General features: G+C 32.5%; 2 protein-coding genes across 3 annotated transcripts in view; one reads left to right on the forward strand and one right to left on the reverse strand.

Moving 5' to 3' along the window:
* The window catches only part of LOC130449027 (uncharacterized), a 41,521-nt gene extending 33,721 nt beyond the window's left edge, over positions 1-7,800 (forward strand). Inside the window, exon 2 of the mRNA XM_056786659.1 lies at positions 46-7,800. The gene's annotated coding sequence lies outside the window, so the exon portion shown is untranslated. The remainder of the gene's footprint in view (positions 1-45) is intronic.
* The window catches only part of LOC130449028 (zinc finger protein 408-like), a 135,324-nt gene that overhangs the window by 61,143 nt on the left and 54,138 nt on the right, over positions 1-20,043 (reverse strand). The window lies entirely within an intron of this gene.

The following is a 20,043-nucleotide window of genomic DNA, read 5'->3' on the forward strand; positions in this document are numbered from 1 at the left end:
ACATCGTCCATTCACACAAACAAACAAGCAACAAAGTAAAGTGAGTAAAAGAATATAATTAAGAATAAAAACATAACATTGGTCAATTTTTTTCTCAGAATTCATTAACTCCAGAATAAAACTATAGGATACTAAGTACTTTTTTATTTTCTAAAACTAAATCAAGTAAAAAAAAATTGATAATAAGGGTTGCTACTTATTCCCCTCATAATATAACAGGGATTTTGAAAAATTTTTGATGGTTATGCCTTGCGTGAGAATTATAAAATTATGTTCATATCTTTAACTGAGAAAAAAAATTAAACTTACTCACTAATTTTCAAGAGTGATAGGATAAAGGAAAGTCAGCATAATTTTATGAGGGCAATCCCAACTTTTATCGCTTGAATTTAAAAACACTCAGTACATTCAACTGCTTTTCAAGAGGATTTAAATAAAATTTTAAACTCTATATTTTTGATTTAAAACTTTCTTCCGTATCTTTTTATGTTTTCGAGATATTTCAAGAAACTGGTTCTATGGTAGTCTCTAATTAATTTTCACCTTAAAATTTATATCCAGCATTTTTTAATGATAAATCTCCTTATATTGGAAAATTTGAATAGTTATCAAGTGAAAATTATTTGGATCCAAATTTTAAAATATTGTGGTTTAAGTTCAAAATATGACATACAAATATATAATCATTTCAAAACGATGGACAAATCTCTGACAAAAAATTATAGGCACACACAACATGCAATTATTAACATAAAAATCTCTTTGACGTACCCCTTAACGTATCATACAAATATGTATATAAATATTAATATCTATGAAAACTATTTGTATATGATTATTGCTATATATTTCCTGTGGTAAACAACGTAAATTTCTCTATAAAACACAACATAAAAGGAACATACGACTTTGCAGGATAACGGCTTGTTTATTTTCGTTTACAACCAAATACCAAACTTTATGGAACGTGGGAACACATTAAACCAATTGAAATATTTGACTGTAATTCAGTTCATAATATCTGTGCTGAAGGTATGGTTTAATTGAAGCTGGTACATTGACTTAAGATAGTAAGTTCAACCAATACTGATGTACTCAAAAAATGACAAAAATACGGTTAAAAATAGTTTTTTACTCATAAGTATTGTTCACTATAACGAATTGTGATCTTCATCCAAATATATATTAATTGAGGTGAATGTCAATTGTATTAGATTTTGCATATTCTGTTAAATCATACTATCTATCAATAAGACATCGTTCAACTTATATAGGACACTACAAATGATATATTGTCATATGTTGAACATCTTAATTGACCAATTATCCTTAGGTAAAGTATTGATTCAGATTTAGATTGGATGATTTGAATGCAAAAATCAAGGAAAAACGGCCTCTTATGTTGGAGAAAAAACACTGTTTCACCAAGGCAATACACCTATGGTAATGATTGTTAAATTGAATGAATAACACTTCGAATTGCTTTCTTAACCACCGTATAGTCCAGATTTTGCCCCCAGTGACTACTGTCTATTAGCTGATTTCAAAAAAATGCTGACCGGTAAGAAATTCAGCTTAAATGAAGAAGCACTTGAAGAAACTGAAGCCTATCGATAAATTGGAGAAGCGTTGGAATGATTAATTTTTGGCAAAACATGTCTTCTTCTCAGTAAGTCTCTCTACTTATTGAGTAATGTGATATTGTTATCAATGGAGAGTAGATGAAATTTAATGTCAAGTTGACAAATTGTTTGTAAATCCACATATACTGACTTTGTAAGGAGCGACATTTGTCTGGAAACTAGGTACATAGTTTGATAAAAAAAAACAGAAAAACGTTTGTACTTTTGGATGTAAAGAGTCCCAAATCAACTTTTGGTGTTGAAATGTTACATTGATATCTATATCTGGGGGAAAAACTGATTTTATTTTAGAGAGTTATTCAACTAAATCGCATTGATTGAGAAAATTTACTTTTTTTTTGGTTGTATTTCTATAGAATAAATTCATGTGATTCCACATCGTGAGAATAAGATACATATTTGGAAATATTATTATGAGAAAAAATTGGATAGGCAGAACGATTACAAAGTTCATTAGTGATCTTCTGTATCCTCTATTCATAGATTTTTCCTGCAATAGAAAAAATTCCAATCTCATAGATATTTTAGATGTCGTCATGAAGTAAAATGAGAAAGCAATATTCTCTATGCCTTCGGAAAATAGAAATCCAAAGAATAATACATTTACTAAACAATCAATTGAGAATACTAGAATATTAATTTGAAAGCTGGAATTTAACTTAAGTATATAGGAAAATTTTACGTTTAGAAGTAACTAGCTGAGAAAAAAAGAAATGAAAAAGAAATAGCTAAAAAACGGTTACGAAAAAGATAATGGCGATAATAGAAGTAATAATAACTAATTTATGATTAAACCTAGACAAATAATCAAACCTCATTCATTCAAACAAATCGAATTAATTAATGATGGAGCAATGGACATGTGTAAGTAAAATACTATTTGTAAAATATTTTTAACCAATTGATTCCTATATTTTCTAAAAATTTCCCATTTGTGACATAAAGTTTTTATATCCTATTTGGATGTATGCCGAAAATAAACAGTTGTGGTGTGGCAACGGTGGTCTCACTACTTTAATCGGCAAATCTGGTCAGTGAACAATAACACTCTGTATATATTAATTCAAACCATCCATACCACTAATCCCTGCACTCTAATACTGCAAAGGTACACTATTCCGTCAGAATAGATGATTCAATGGCGTGGTAAAAATAATGTTTTTGACAAAATTAATAGGAGCGAGTTAAGCATATTTTAGAAAAAAACGAGACCATTTGTGAATTTAAATGAAGCATATCTGAAATATTTAAAAAATTTATGGTAATATTTAGATTGCATTTAATTACTAAAAGGCTATAAAAGGAATTATAAAATTTTTGCATAACTTTCCACTTTATGATTTGTTCTTAATGGTCACTTATGTATATTATATTATGAGAAGAAACTTATTCAACATTCTTGTCATAAAGATACTCGATATGAGTGAAACGAATCTTGTATAATTGAAATTACATTATCAAGGATATTTGTGGAATTCTTAATGCATGTAGTTATAGATTATAACAAGGAAAAAATCGCGTGGTCACTAAAATTACAGTGTTTGTTTAGAAATTCATGCTCTTTCAGAAAATAACAAAATTATATAAATCGTACGAGAAAATTTTTTCTAGAGCTGTCAAAACCTAATTTTCAGGCAATTTCCTTTGAAAATCACTTTTTAAACAAGATGGACGACCACGGGAGTGTTACCGACCCGCAATGCAACAGGTGATTGCATGGTGCTGTAAAAATTTTTAAAAATTGTCCTCTTTTGAGTTTTCAAAATTTAATTTTTTGAAAATTTATTCTGCCGTTCTTCAAAGGAGAAAACAACTACTTTCCTGGCTAATGCCTCGACAAATATTGAATAATTGTTTTATCTTTCGAAGAACAGCCGAATAAATTTCCAAAATATTAATTTCGAAATTATTTCAGAGGTAGAAATCCTTTATTTTGATGTATTTTACACACCTCATTTACCATCGTAATCTTTATTATCGGTGACTATGCTAGATTTCTACCTGACCAGTAGTTCGACGTTGGTATGTTTAACTACATGTACCAAATAACGACGCGACGCTTTCACGTAGTCTTCAATTCGGGTCTCAAGCTCGAACGGTGATTGTTAAACTGTTCTAATGAGACGTAATAACGTCGAAACTAGACAGTAGTTACAGGATCTCGTTGCAATTACGAGCCATTGGGGATGTTAATATTGACAAAAAGGTCGATTGACATCACGCTCTTCAGAGGAGTTGTAATTCAATATTCTTCGAGGCATTAGCCAAGCAAGTACTTCTTCCATACGATAATCCTTCACGAATTCCGATAAATCTATTATAGAGAAGGGGTATCAACATGATTTCCGTCATAGTCCTCCGCTTGTGTCACTTTCTCCGGGTTTATCTACAGCGAACCATCTTAAGGATCCTCAGAGGCGCAGAGTGAGCGACAACATAAACGTAGTAACAGGTGACTGATGATTTTAAAACGTAAATATTAGCTCTAACATCTCTGTGAGATCGAATTGCCAATGTAGGTCTTTCTCCACCCTCCCGCTTATTCACCCCCCTCGTGTTAATGACCATACAACAGCAACAGCACAGTTATAAGGCATTTAAGTTTGGCATCATGCCAATATAATGTTTTTTGTTGTATTTCTCGAAAAATCTCAACGTCGTCCGTCATAAATATTCATGCGACGTACTATTATGATTTTGGAAGATGCATACGACTCCAACTGTAGTAGACAATAGAGAAAAATGTACCCGTTTGGACAGAGAGCTCAAAATTACACGATTTTTAAGAATTTTGACATCACCATACATATAACCTGTTGCTTTCTGGGTCGGGAACTTCCTTGCAGTCTTCCGTCTTGGTTCTGTAATGCCAAGTACCTAAGACACCTACTAATGATGACCGGTCAAAAATGATTGTCAAAGGAAATTTTCTCAAAATTAAGCTTCGACAGCTCTGGAAAGAAAACTCCCAAGGAAAAATATATCACATTTTCTGGGGTAGATTTCAAGACGGATAGATAATTTCAGATAAATTATGAAGATGCCAAGTGGAAATCGATGACTTCTAGCGTATCATTCGAGTTAATCTTATACTTACTCTCCACGTGAATTTTTTAAATATGAAAAAACAGCAAAAAAGACATAAAAATGAAAATATACAAGTTCAAGATTAAAAGTTCACAGAGAAAAATAACAGCAACTAATATGAATCAACCATCGAAAATAGCGGGGAAATCGAGGATGAATAGGATAAGAATTGAGGCAATTATAGAAAAGCTTAAACGGGAACTATAGAGATAAAAATAGTTAAAAGATGTTTAATTTGGTTGACAACATAGAGAGGAAAATACCATGGAGTCTGGTAAAAAAAGTAACAGAAGCAAAGAGACATAAGAAGGAAGAAAAGATTCTTGAAAATTTGACTGCATCAAATAGCGCAAGATGGAGAAAAAGGGGGAAAACAATATGACAAATGATTGAAGTAGTAAAGATTCGTAGAGTGGAAATAATGAATAAAATGAGATTTAAAGCTAATACCCCACTATTATGATGTTCCAAAGGAAATAAAGAGTTCTAAGAGTGAAAATGAGAAATTCTTTATAATTTTGAGCATATTGAATAATAGATAACTCCTCATTTTTGTTCACACTTATATAAAAATTAATAAATGATGCAATTATATAAAATTTTGAGCTGATTATCATTATGAGTTATGCGCAAATGGTCTCTTTTTCAATCAATAATAATTGAATTATTCTATAAAAAGCAATGCGTGAAAATTTATTTCCAAAATATAATTGTAAAAGTGAATAGTTGGCACAGTGACAACATCTAAATGTTTAATCGAACTACGTATTTTTGTAAATGAAGCACGTAAAAACACTCACTCATACCACGTTGCCAATGATCTGTGGAATGAATGTAAAATAGGCAGAAGTTCGTCAAATTATTACTGACAGAAATATGTTTGTATTTCTTTTCACAATGAATATATCAAATACACTTCATGAACTATATTATTTAGGATATTGCTTTTTTTACTTTATGCACCCATTATGATATGTTTTTGAATTCGGCTTCCGCTTTCTGAATTTTATTTGTAGAGTTTAAATATCCAATATATTTATTTTTTAGGATTAACAAATTTTGTTGTGATAAACAACAACTTTTTATTATCATTTGAAAAATCAAATTATCTTTACATATTACGTCAGTTAAACTATACTTTGCCAATTCAAAGGTTATATATTTGTAAAAAATATTACCATTTAAAAATGAAAATTCTTAAAAATTGTTGATGATTCTATATTATTGAACAGAATAATTCTAATCACATGATTGCTGTTTAAGGAGCTAATCTCCCATCTCAACTGAAATATCGGGTAATAAGTATGTAATTATATATTTAATTGAGCATTCTTTATAAAAATTATCAGTCTGCTCTGTTTTTAAGTATTAAATGTGACAGGTATGTATTTGTGCAAATAATATGCATTTTCACATAGAAATTATAGTGTGTATTGTGTTTAATTCTTGTAACTGAAGTGAGCTGTTTCAATCAACATAGAATATTAAGAACAAAGAACACATCCACTTTAAGTGTGTGTTTCACAATTGAACAAAGTGTTTGAGCACCTCAAGATATAAATCAAAATTATGTCGCAAGATTGCAGTCTTGCTTCCTCACAAAGTACACAGCAAAGTGAGTAAAAATGCCACAAAACGTTTTTTTATGTTGCTACTGAGGAAAGTTTCAAAATTTTAAGGACAAAATTATTTTCTTTCTAATTCTAGTTTCATTCAAAGTATTAAGAAAATCTCTCTACTCGTAAATTACAGTTAACAGATGTGGTTTTCTTCCTAAGGGAGCCTGTACCCTTTGAAGATAATAGTTTCCAAAATATATAAATGTATGTTAAAAAACCATAACACAAACTTGTACAGGCCTACAATGATAAAAAAATTGTGATATAGGCTACAAATGAATGTGGTAAATTTTTTGTGTATCATTTTGCTTGTGTTTGATTGATTATTATTTGATAATACATATAAGATTTATAAGATGTCTAAGATCTGTCTCTAGATCGTTCATTTTTGCCAAACGTGCTCAAGTTTGACTGTAAGACATAGAATTTGATCAAATTTACAAAATATTAATTGTTTATAACGACAAGAAGAAACGAGTTTATAATTATTTAGTGAATAACTGGTTCAACCTTATAGAATATACTAATTTGAAAGTTTGAAGGTAGATAGTTTTTTTGATGTATCTGAGTCAATACCATCATCTCCAAACAGCGCTAGCTATTTTAAATACATAGAACTTTTAGTTATTCACTAAAAATTAATTTAGAACTACAGATAAATACACCAAAAACTCTCAGAATCGGCATAATAGGCGAAAGGTTTCTCTTTTTAGTCCTCAAATTGTCATTGATATTATTTAATTTCGTCATGTATTGGTGACAACAGTTCTCTGGTATCCTATGTAAACCCCTAAATTATATTTAAAATGATCCAAGTGATCAATTCCAAGGACATTTTTAAATGCTCGCGTTCGAAATTATCAAGCACATCAGAAATAAGCTGTTTGTAATTTGAATAACTTTCAGTTACCATATTGAGTGTGTGCCCTGCACTAGTTTGAGAAACAGAATTCTTTTTATATTAGAAAACTTCAGAATCTTGTCGAGCACTTTTTGAAAATGGCATAAGACTTAATTTTATATACTGGTAAGGTATTGATTGAATATTTTAGGTTATAAGTGTTATGAACAAATAAAGTATGTCGATTATATCAATTCACAAGCAAAGATAATACGGTTTTATAATATCCACCTAATATCACAAATCAGTACCAACCAGGCACATTCTTATTTCGAAGTTTAAAATAACTTTACAGCAATTTTGTTTGAGCATTACAGAATAAGTCAGAGAATCTCATTGAAATTTATTATTAATATCGAGTAGAACTGCTCTCAATTTTTTCAAAATACGTAAATTTTCAAATATTCTTAGAATTTGTACACAATGCGGAATAACCAAGTGAAACATGCATCGTTTAACCTCTCGAGACCTTGTGTCATATTTGTTTAATATGAAACTCAAATTATTCTAGTGGCTCCATCTCTTATAAACCAAGCAAACTCTATAAATATACCGGTGTCACAAGATGTGTTTATATGTTGGCGGGAATTTCGAATATACGTTCTAAGTGAGAAATATTTATTTAAATTAAAATTTTTTTAATAACGACAATATGTGCATATATGAATGTAATTACTACACTGCGCATCTTGAGACAAGCCGGTTTTAAATTACATTTTTCAAAATTTTCTTTTTATTTGTTTTAATGCCATCTACCTTGAAATACTGGACCCCACGAGATGACCATGACCCTTTCTCGCAAATTCAACTATTAGACTTAGATGGGATATGATATCACTGTTACATAATTAAACGAACTGAGGCGTGCTGATTGAAAATTTATGACAGAAGTTGGAGAGAATAGTCGAAAGTGCTTTTTGATGTTCAAATTATTCAAAAATGAAGGTTTTTTTGACACTGAACCATTTACTTTTGTGTTAGACACATATAAATGATGTTTAACATATTTTAATTTTGATTGAAATATTCTAATATTAATGTAGAAAACTCAATTTAACGCAAAAGTTAAAATACGTCATTTATCTTGATAACAAGACTGAAAATCCTGATAATATCAAGATTTTAATTCAATATTAAATTATTTACTATTCTATCTATATTTATATAGGAGGGTGGCTGGAAAAGTACTTAAACTAAATGAGAAAACAATAATTTCGGAAAAGTGGCGATTTATTTTGCAATATAGCATTTTTAAATTCGAAACAATCGATTCAGCGATCCTCCAACTTTGTTAACCCGCCTGCAAAGTACGTTCTGCAAATTTAGCAAAGTAGGTGATGAATTCCTTAAACAAATTTCTTCCTGACAACTTTTTTATATATTTTTTTCCAATGCAATAGTTATACGAATATGAATTCATACTAAATAAAATGACATTAGCTTCACACGTTCTATAGGTCTCAGGAGGTTACAAACCAAGAAAAAAAATTGTTGTTTTGTTTAACTTTTATAATTATCAAGATTAATATCCACCTTCGCATTACTGTGAAATCTCAAAAATCTAGTGACTGTCAAGAGAATTTTTTCAAATTTGCAATTGCGTAGCTTCAATTGTGCCCAATTCGAAAAACTAAATTGCTTTATTTTTAATGTAATTTACTACTTCCCTTTGATTACTCGTAAAGTTTTCAGGTTTATTGTGAAACCTGGCACATAATTTGAACTGAAGGAAACTAAATGAAATATATACTTCGTCATTTCTAAAATATTTATGAATAGGTCATAAAAATTTCTCGCACGTTTGTCAAGATTATGTTCTATAATTAGAAGAAATCGTGAGGTAGCAGGTGATTTCTATGAAATATTACAAGCAACAAAGCATGAAAAATGAAAAAATTGAACCGTTTCTCTACAGTTTATAGCAAACTTAAACCAAAAAATTGAAAAATCTGTTCATGTTGTGTTTTAATATTGAATCCACTGTTAAATATTTAAACTCTTTTTAAGATGAACCATGAATTTTTCGTATATTCTCGTTAAAAGAAATACAAAACAGCAAACAGTAAAAGATCGGGAGTCATCACCTTTTGAAGAACTACTTACTAGTAAAGTACCATTCAAATAAAAAAGGTAATAATACTATCACAGCTCTCACATCTCGCCAAAACATAGCTCTTAGTTTTTTTAAAAAAGCTCAGGATTGCCTGACCAGAGCAAAACACTGCACTGATTGCTTCAACGCGAAATAAGTGAACCTCCCTGTAAGGTGTTTTCTATCAATTCGAAGCGATTATAAGTGTATTGCTTTAGGTTTTAGAGGTAAAAGACAAACGTTAAAAAAAAACAATGTTAAGCGTGTAGCCAATACATAATATGTATATTGATATCAGTTCATTAACAAAGTTTACTGTCTAAATGCAATTTAGACGCTGTGGGGTTTAAAAAATGATAAAAAATTTTGTTTCCGTGTACGGCAAATTAAAATAATCCACAATCAATCAATTAGAAATTATACCAATAACTGGAATTATCATTAATATGGATGGGTAAAATGAATTTTCGAAACTTATGAAATCATGAAGTAATTTCTTATCAATGCAATGTCATGTTGAAGACAATACATTTTTTCCAAAATAAATATGTATTTCCACTAAACACAATTTGTACTAAGTATATTTGACATATCGGTTATAAATAACGAGCAACTTACTGTATAAACAGTGCAAGAACATTATTTCCCACTCGTGACGCATCTAACTTTTTAACCAAAGGTCATATACTATTTTTATTCACCCCCTACCGCAATTACGTTTTCCTGACCCCATTATAGTGCGAAAACAGCAAATTTAGCGTCCCATTCAGAGCCTAGGGGTAAATAGTTGGTTGACCTGTAGTTCACGCACATTCGGGGATCCAATTTGCTGGCCAACGTGTCTTAAACTATTTTTTTAATCCTAATTATTTTCTACCCGCCGTATTTCCTTCCGGGAAAGCGAATTATACGACCCATGTACAGAAAGGTAGATGGCATCGGTTTCACCTCGACCTTTATACCAGGGTCACTAACTTTCTGACTGCGTGTCGTACAATATTTTTCTTTATTTCCTCTCTGGAATTATCATTTTCTTGGCCAAAGTTTGCTTTTAGAAAAATAAATTTTACGACCTACTAACGATCCTAGGACAAAGAGTTTTATAACATCGGCTTCACCTTGACTGTTTTGTATCACACAACGAAGGGCATCAAACTTTCTGACCACGTCTCTTACAATATTTTTTTCGTCTGCAAAAAGACTGGAAGCATTCTCCGAAATAGCACTGAGAGATTCAGTAGAGGGAGATCAATAACTGATCAAATCTTTACTATTCTCTTCCTGTTGGAAAAATGCTATGAGCATAATATTTCCATACATATAGATTACAAACCAGCTTAAGTTGATAGATCTTGCCACTACGTCTTTTTAGCATTCCTCCGAAACTTATTCCACCAATAGCAAAGTGAAGATAGAGGCGAAGACCTCATGATAATTCCAAATAGGACGAATTCTCAGGCAAGGAGACGCCCCGCGAGTACCCTCATCAACCTGTCATTGGACCCAGTCATCAGAAATATAGAAGAGAAGTTAATAGAAGAGGAACTTGGCTCAACAGAGCATTGCAGTACCTGTCCAATGCCGATGACATTGATCTACTCAGCCGAAGGGAGCATGAACTGAAGGAAAGCTTTGAGCAGCTGGAGGAGGAACAGAAGGACTTCCCCGGTGGCTTTCGAAGTAGGCCGGTTTAAATTTCGAAAATGTACCGACGTGTAGATCACTAGTGAAAACAATTACAACCCGGTTGTCATGTACGTTAGCGAGACTTGGATGTTAAACGGCCGTGAGAAGAATGTATTGCACAGCCGTACAAACACCGAGCTCTATGAAGACCCCAGCCTGGTAACAGAAGTCGAAAGGGCCACACTCAGATGACAGATGACAGCGTATGCCTGAGGAACGGGAGGAGATCAAAACGTACCCGCAGAAGCCCAAGGGGCGGCGACTACCTGGGCGACGGCACAAACGATGTCTGGATGATATCGAAGAGGATCTTCAGGAGCTAGACGTGAGGGGGTGGAGATGCCGAACGATGAAACGTGATGACTGGAGAAATTTGATGGTCGCGGCCAAAGCTCTTTGAAGGCCGTTGTGTCAGTGGTGGTAGTAGTTGTAGTTATTTATTTCTTTAAATGGCACCCCATTTGAACATATATCAAGAATTGTTGATGTTTAGTTTATATATGTTTATTTTCATGGTGTGTATTTAATAACGATAAGTTCTAGGTTTAAATTATTTCAGATTAGTTAATTCTAATTAACTATTAAAGTACGGGCAGAAAATTTACAATGCAGATAGATAGACCTATCTTGCGGTTCGCCACTATTCATTTGAAATTACATTTGGCCTTTATTTACTAAAAGGTTGGGCACTCCTGTTCTATGATGAGATAGAGCACGGACCAATAACTGAAGTATTGTATTACGTTGAGCCAAAGGGAAGCATCTCAATTCATTCAGGTAATTCGTGTGTAGGAAAATTTGAACACCGTTTTCCAGTCAACCCTTCATAAAAGTACGGCCCAATCCAATGAACATTGTGCAACCCACACCCTAAATTTGTATCCTAAATTGTTTAGTGATGAATTGAACAAACTTAGTGTGGGTTTTAGTTCGACCGATAATAAGCATTTTTTGAGAAAGGATTAGAGAAATCCAATCTACCCTTCGTTCAAAATTAATAAACCTTTGTCCTTGAACCAAGTCATTTAACAAAAAATAGAAAATAAAAATTGACATGTTTGAAGTAAACCTTTAATATAAATTTAATAAATTAGCTCAGAAAAACTCGTATGTCTCAATTATTAGAATGGGAAGTTTGTAAAAAATGGTTTGTTTCTCTATTTAAGAAAGAAAATTTGTTCTAAATAAACTTCGGCTGTAACTTAATCAATTTTTTCGATAGGCACAATAACACTTAACATTATTTTATATCAACTGTCTTAAATTTACGAAAGGTAACTACAGAAACTCAGGAAGGCTCACTTTAACTCAGGAAACCTACGTGGATGTGGTGATATTTATATAATAGAAAAAAGACGACACATAATCTAATGTGGACTCTCCTCTTCGGTATCCAACTGATTAGGAGACAGGAACTTACGCACATACTTCGGATAATGTGTCTTTTCGTGCGCTTTCAGAATGGTCGATCGCGAAAAAGTTTTACCACATAAAGTACACCTAAACGGTCGTTCGCCGGTATGAACACGACAATGGTCCTTCATATGGTGTCGGAGCTTGAACGCTTTACCACAAAACTCGCACTTAAAAGGTCGGTCACCTGTGTGAACAGGAAGATGAGTAATGAGAGAACTAACATCCGGGAAAGATTTTCCGCAGAACTTGCACAGCACCACTCCACTGGCACTGCTACCTAATGCTGCCACGGCGGCTTCCTTAATATCCAAATCCATAGGAGTAGGTGGTTGATCAGTGGGATCAGGAGGTTCATGTGGAGTAGCTGATAACCGTCCTGTGAAATCCATGAAACCTAAAGGTTCCGGTATGTTAAGGGGACTTACGTGATGCCTCTGCTCTCTATACTTCAATGTTTCCAGACTATGACTCAATATATGTCGAGTTAGCTTACTTTGATGTGGAAAGGAATTGCCGCAATATATACAGGAATACATTCTTGGAGATGCGTCACCGGTTTCTTGCTCCTGCAACCAAACATAAGAACAATCAACTTCTTGGAGATGCCTCTAGATGTAGTGGAAGTTTCTGCGTGGGCCGTCACAAGAAGTTGACGTTCATTTTTGTTTGGCTGTGGGAAGCAAGAAGTGTGCCACCAAAAAAATTATTCTTTTTATAATATATTGCTTCAAAAGTCTCCCAATTTCTGCTTTTAGAAAAACGGTTATGGAGCTGGAAGCGTCTTCTAATGTTTATAGCCAAAATGATTGTCAACTTCTTGACGGCACACGGATTACATCATTAAATTTATTTTGTAATGGAAAACATAGGTCTAGTTTCTACGTTTCAATAAATAATTTTAAAGCATTTAATATTAGCTAATTTCGTAATCAAAATCTAGAAACAATAAAAAAATTAGAATATATCAACTTAACCTAGCTTTTATTCAATAAATACATATAAAAAACATTTTAAAAAAACCATTATGTAAAGATTGAAGGAAAGCTTTGACTGACACAAAGCTGAAGTCAGCGAAAACTATAAAATTCTAAACGATGAAACAGAATATAGAAAATCCTGAATTTATTGATTGCTCAGAGAAACAGATAAGAAATTGTGAGCAACATCATATCTCTTCTCCGTACACCCATTATGTCAGACGAGTAATACGGGGGGAAGAGGAACAATCGATTCTTCTTCTCAGAACTCACGTCTCATTGTTAGTAATGAAATATCGATTGACTACACCAAGAAATCTGTACAACTCAACCAAGACTACAATAATCCTTTTCATTTGAGTCTAAATTCCGCCTCTGCAGGTGAATATTATCGTAGAGTGAAAATATGAAGTTCAATATCTGATAATTAATTCATAATTCTGAGCACTGCAACAGACCTCATAACTGTGAGTCACATAATCTCACAAGGTGGAGTAGTCTGGCACACCGAAGTTGGTGAAAGTAGCATTTGGAAAGCCGTTTAAAAAGCAAGGGATGTAGATCACTGGAAATATAATTAAGTGCCTCCAACTAAAGTATTGACTCACGTACTTCACACCTAATCACATTCTGATAGACCTATCTAAATAATATACAGATTATGAGAGAGGTCGTCTCTGACGCTAAATACATTGTCAATAATATTGATACTGTGATAATAGTGATATAATTGTCAAAAAATAAGAATAAATATCGATGAGGCTTCTATTACGATGTTAAGTATGAAGAAGGATTGGGAAAGAAAAGCTACTAACCAAACATTCATAAAAAAACCGCAAATGATACACTGCCAGATTAACTGCGACAACAGAGAGTTAGAGCTAGGGTAATTGGGGTTAACTGTACAATTATATGATAATGCCTGTCTCTGTTCTTGTCATTTGACCCGAAGAAGCAGCGGTTTTTTGTTTTCCGAAGATACAATGTTTTTTATATTATAGTTATCAACAAATTGTTTTCTCATACGATTTAATGAATTTTAACTCTATTTCTAGAGTCACTATTCAATATATTATCGAATATGGCATATGTTCAAATACATACAACATTCAGTATAAATTTAAGAGTTCAACAGATTGTAGTAAGTGACCAAATAAGAACGCACACTGCTTTTTTCGGTAACTATTCTTATAGTTTATTTCAGAAAGGTATAGAGCAATAAAATCTCATTAGGTATGTGAAGGGACCACAGAGTGACCCAACGAATATTTAAGCCATTTTCATAGTTTGGCATTGATTTCATTGTAAAATACTTTTTATTAGGTGCAGGTAGTACCACTCGGGTTGGGGTCAATATATGGGTTTAGCCTATTGTTATCCATTCACAAACACTGAAAATATTGTGCCAAAGGCGTGCCGGTAGGATACTCGTAAAAAGGAATGAATTTTATTTTAACAGAATAAAAATTAGCCATTACGTACATATTAATAGGTACACTTATTTTTTATTCAACATTATACAAAAAATACATTATACAGAAATTGAATTATAAAAAATCATAATATTCTTCGTCGTCTGAGGAACTGTAATCTCCTTTTGACGATATAATTAACGGATCCGATTGATCAAGTAGTCAAGATCCCACATTTTCTCCTGTTCTTTAATGACATGCTGGACTGCTTTTCGCCAGTTCTCTGGTATCACCTCCTTAATGGCTCGATCTAACAATAGCTTAACGTCTTTCATTTTGAATGTCGTGTTGTGTCTTGCTACAAATCCTTTTACTTGTGCCCATATAAGTTCTATAGGATTTAGTTCGCAATATATGGCGGTGTACGCAACACAGTTACACTATGTTTTTCTGCTATATCTTCCACGGCGTATTTCATAAAACGATGTTTGTGTAAATTTGCTATAGCTAATAGCTCTTTTCTTATCAAATTCAATACTTTTGGTGGTCAATAATTTCTTGTTTTCTCAAACATGAAGTTGGAGTCTTGTCTATGCGTCAAGAATGATAACTTGCATTATCCATAACTACTACTGAATCAGCCGGAAGATATTTTATCATTTCACCAAAATAGTCTTCAAAAACATTCGAATCCATATCCTCGTGGTAATCTCCCGTATGGCACGACTGAAAGGTTAGCAAACCTTCTTTTAAACATCCCCCTTCGCTTCCAATATGGACGATTATTAGTCTTTTCTCTTTACCTGAAGGCACCTTAATACCCGTTGACAGGCCTTCCATGAAAGCTTGGCGAGCGTTGGTTATATTTTTGTCTTGACACATTTTGGGTACTGTATAACCTTCATTAATTCACGTCTCATCAAAATAAAAGATTTTCTTCTGCTCTGTTCTGAACTGCTTAATACGTCTTAAGTATTTTCGTCGCCAGCAAACAATTTCATCGCTTTTCAGTAAAAGTGCTTTACGGTTATGCTTTTCCTAGGCAAAATCCATATTTCTCAAAGTGGTCCATAAAAGTTTTTTAGTTATCAACGGAATACTGTCATCCTGGCCAAGCACCATTAAAATCTTATCTAGGGTGGGTATTTATTTTTTAAAATAAAAAGAGTGAACTTTTCTTCGAATTACACTTTTAGGTGTCTTATCAAGGACTTTTACTGGTCTGCCTGAACTTTTCTTAGGAGGTGTAAATGCCATTTTATTACTAATCTTATAATACTGTGAACACTATTTACGGCTTAACAGCAAATACTGATACGTTAAACTAAACAAATATATTATATATAAAGGTCTAAAAATTTTGGGTAAGGCACCATTGCCCTTACGGCGCATGGTTAAGCCAAATCTGAAATAGGGTTGGAATTAGGCAGAGGCACTAAACGGTACCTGTTAAACGCAAAACGTAATTGTATAATCTACTACCTAATTAATCCCTACACGCTACGGTTGTCGATTCTTATACACATTTTTTTATGCCTCTGCATAATTACCTAATAAACAGAATAACGTAGAGCCATAATATTCGTTGATTTTCAAACTTGAGTGCTCTAGATCGCTGACACCTAATTTCGTATAAATATCTTGAATAAGTTTACTTATGTAGTTTTGACTTTTTCACAAAAATTTGTATAATAATATTTGGTAATATTATTTTTTGTTAATGTTCTCTCAAATGAATGAGCTCTTTTGGTATTGATTGAGTTAAAAATAACTTCCACACCGAACAAAATCACACACACTCTATTACAGTATTTTTTTATTCAATTAAAATCGTCCTAAAGATCAAAACAGACCCGAAAGTTGCATTTATTTCGCATTAACGCAACTTTAAAGTGACGCGCTGTCCTGTATGCAGCGAACTTCTTAAGGTAAACACTCCACTATTTTAGACTGCCAGGACTATAACTTAGTCATCATGGAAAGACCGCGTAGAATACACGAACATGTATTCCAGATGATTAATAATACTATAACACCGTGATTCGGTAGATGACTTTTTCAAATCGTCGACTTCACTGAGTTGTTTATCAGGGCATCAAAGGCGACTGCAATTTATTGAAAAAGGAATACAAAACAGTGCATCAATTTAGATGATTATTAAATAAAATATGTGATTTTGTCTTTTTACTCTTTATTTCTCAGCAGCCCTGCAGCGCTTATGCACCAGCCGCCCTCACTACTCGAATTAGTCAATTGTCAAAAATATCTATTTGTTTAGTACAGTTAGTAGCCGAAGGAAAATATGCTGGAATGGCCTTCTGTTAAGAGTGTTTTTTACTATTATCTCTGCTTCGGTTTGTATTCACATAAATTATTTATAGAAAAATTGTTAAAAATATATATTAGGGAAATTATACCGTAACTTAGGAGGTCGGTTGGTGCCACTGATTCATGTTTGACAGTTGACTTTAAAAATATTATTTGAATTCAAAAGTTTGCTTGCATTAGAAAAATATCGGGTGAAGAGCTCCACCAGATTTGCGGGACGTAGCCTCACCGACATAAGTAACTTACTATTTATTATGAAGTATGAAGAAGAATATGAAAAATGTATGGCTTGGTGTTAAGATAAAGGGGCAACTATCAAAAATATGTTAACTGCTTATTTGATGCCCTTAAGAAAAAGTAATAATGTGAAAGACTTGTTCCATGTTTATTTCAACATTAAATTTTCGTCAAAATATTAACATCTCCAAATTTCTGAAATAGCAATAACTTTTGAATAGATGTTTAACGGGATATCGACCAAAAAAAATAAATTATATTGGAATATGTTGATATTAAAATTAAAATAAAATATTAAAAATATTAAAAAAATGTTGATATTAAAAAAAATTATTAAGGAAGCATCTGTTGTTGATTTTTGGCTGTTGTAGTTGCACTAGTGATCGGTTATTCGGGTGCATGCAGAAAAGATGATTTAACCAATCTTTCAATAAATAATATTGAATATAAACTTGAATCAGTACTTGTAACCTTACCAAAGACAATAACAAATCATCCAATATTGTTTGCAATAACAGTGGCCATTGGATTGAACTTATTAAAAAATATGCCTACTTAAGACCAAGTCATACTATCCACAAACGATTCTTTGTGAATTACTGGCAAGGGCGTTTTACACATGCCATTAATTATTATAAAAAATGATTATAATTACCAGATCGAGAAAATTTTTCAGAACACTGCTTTCGAAAGACATTTTAATCACACCTGGCCAATAACGGCGGATATTTAATTACCCTCAAACATCTTGGAGGCAGTTGCGCAGAGGGGTATTTAGATTCGATAATGCCTTTTAGAAAAAGTGGCGGCAAAGTTAACAAAACCTTCATGTTCTGTATCAATTGCAAGTGCTGGAGTTTCCAACTAATTTTACTGAGGAAAATAATAATGTTGTTTCGAATTCTCAATAAAACATACCTGGTACTTCAACTAAGGAAGGAAATTTATAATAACTGCACATTGAATAAAGAAAATTAATTTAATTATTTATGTTTATATTATATTATACATGAGAAGATACCAAAAATTCTGAAGAATGTCCCTGCATCAAATACTATCTAATTTTTATTAAAGGATTACGTTACGAGTGAAACATAATAATTTCAATATATTAAACCATCCATTGATTTTAAGGTGAGATCTTTCTAAGAAACTTCTTTACTGTAGATTTTTATGTTTTTTCTATATTTTTGATAACTACATTTACTTTGCCTAAAAACTCATAATTTATTGTAATTAATATGTTAAAATTGAACTAACCTAAAATGACCAAAAATGCGTGCGAAAACAACGTTGATCTAATACCGAAACAGAGAAAATAATCTCTGAATCTTTTTTCCCCATTCCAATGATTAAATTCTATACTATAGTCTATTTCAGAAAGGTATAGAGTAATAAAATGGAGAATTCCGTCCAGCTCGGCTCAATTTCGGTGTCGGCCATAGGTATTGAAATATTTCTTAAATTCATAATTTTCCAGACTGAATTAACCCCGTTATCAAAACATTTCTAGAAAACCAAAGAGGGGAGCCTCAAAATATAAACATGGTATACGACTTTTTTCTTTTTCGAATTAAATTGTGTTCGCACTTCCTTACAGCATCAATTTTGTGAAGGTCGTCCAAAATCGGCTGCAGTGCCAGAAAACATCGATGCTGTACGTGAACTGATATTGCAAATCGTCATGTGGCATACCGTGTGATTGAGGCATATTTGGGCATAAGTTCCATACATTCAATATTGCATGAACATTTGGCTATCAAAAGATTTGTTCGTGTTGGATACCGCATAATTTGACAATCGCTCAAAAAAAGCTCGTGTCGATTAGTGTGAAACGATACTGAAAAAATTCAATAAATACTTCAAAAGATGTCTATAAGATCGTGACAGCCGATGAATCATGGATATAAACCCGAAACTGAGTAACAATCGACTGTATGGGTCTTTCAAGAAAAAACAAATCCAACGAAAGTTTTCAAATGGTCGCCTGTTTTTTCGGAATAACTGGATATTTCGTCAACGTTCCATTAGAACGGTCAATTCTGGATGGTAAACCAGCATTTGTTTGCAAGAAGTGTTCGAAAAAATCAGGAAACCCAATCGCAGACGTCAAATCATTATCCTTCACGACAATGCGAGCTCTCATACATCAGTTTCTGTTTTCAAGTTTCAATTATTAAACTGATCATCATCCGCCGTACAGTCCTCAATTGCACCCAATGGTTTCTTCTTATTCCCGCAGATTAAAAATCAATTGATAACAATGTTTTCCTACATCTATAGAAGCAGTTGATGTGTTTGACATGTTTGTGAGGTACCTCAATCGGAATGGAAAAAATGTTTCGACAATTGGTTCGAACACATGCAAAAAAGTATCGATCTAAATTGAGAATATTTTGGAAAACAATAAAGTCACATCCAAGTTTTTTTTTTCATTTTTCTATCCCGACACTTAAGTAGTAACTCTCTTATCCTCAATTAATAAGAATAAGCAAGACTAATTTTAATAATCTACTCATTGTTTCTTGATTACGTATATAATTAGGATTTTTTTAATGTATATTTCTTTATGTTAAATCCAACTTCACTCGTTATTTTTAGAGTGTATAAATTTTAATAATATGTCTAACAGCAACTAATTTAGA

The sequence above is a fragment of the Diorhabda sublineata genome, chromosome 9 (assembly GCF_026230105.1).
Source record: "Diorhabda sublineata isolate icDioSubl1.1 chromosome 9, icDioSubl1.1, whole genome shotgun sequence".
Classification (NCBI taxonomy): Eukaryota; Metazoa; Arthropoda; class Insecta; order Coleoptera; family Chrysomelidae; genus Diorhabda; species Diorhabda sublineata.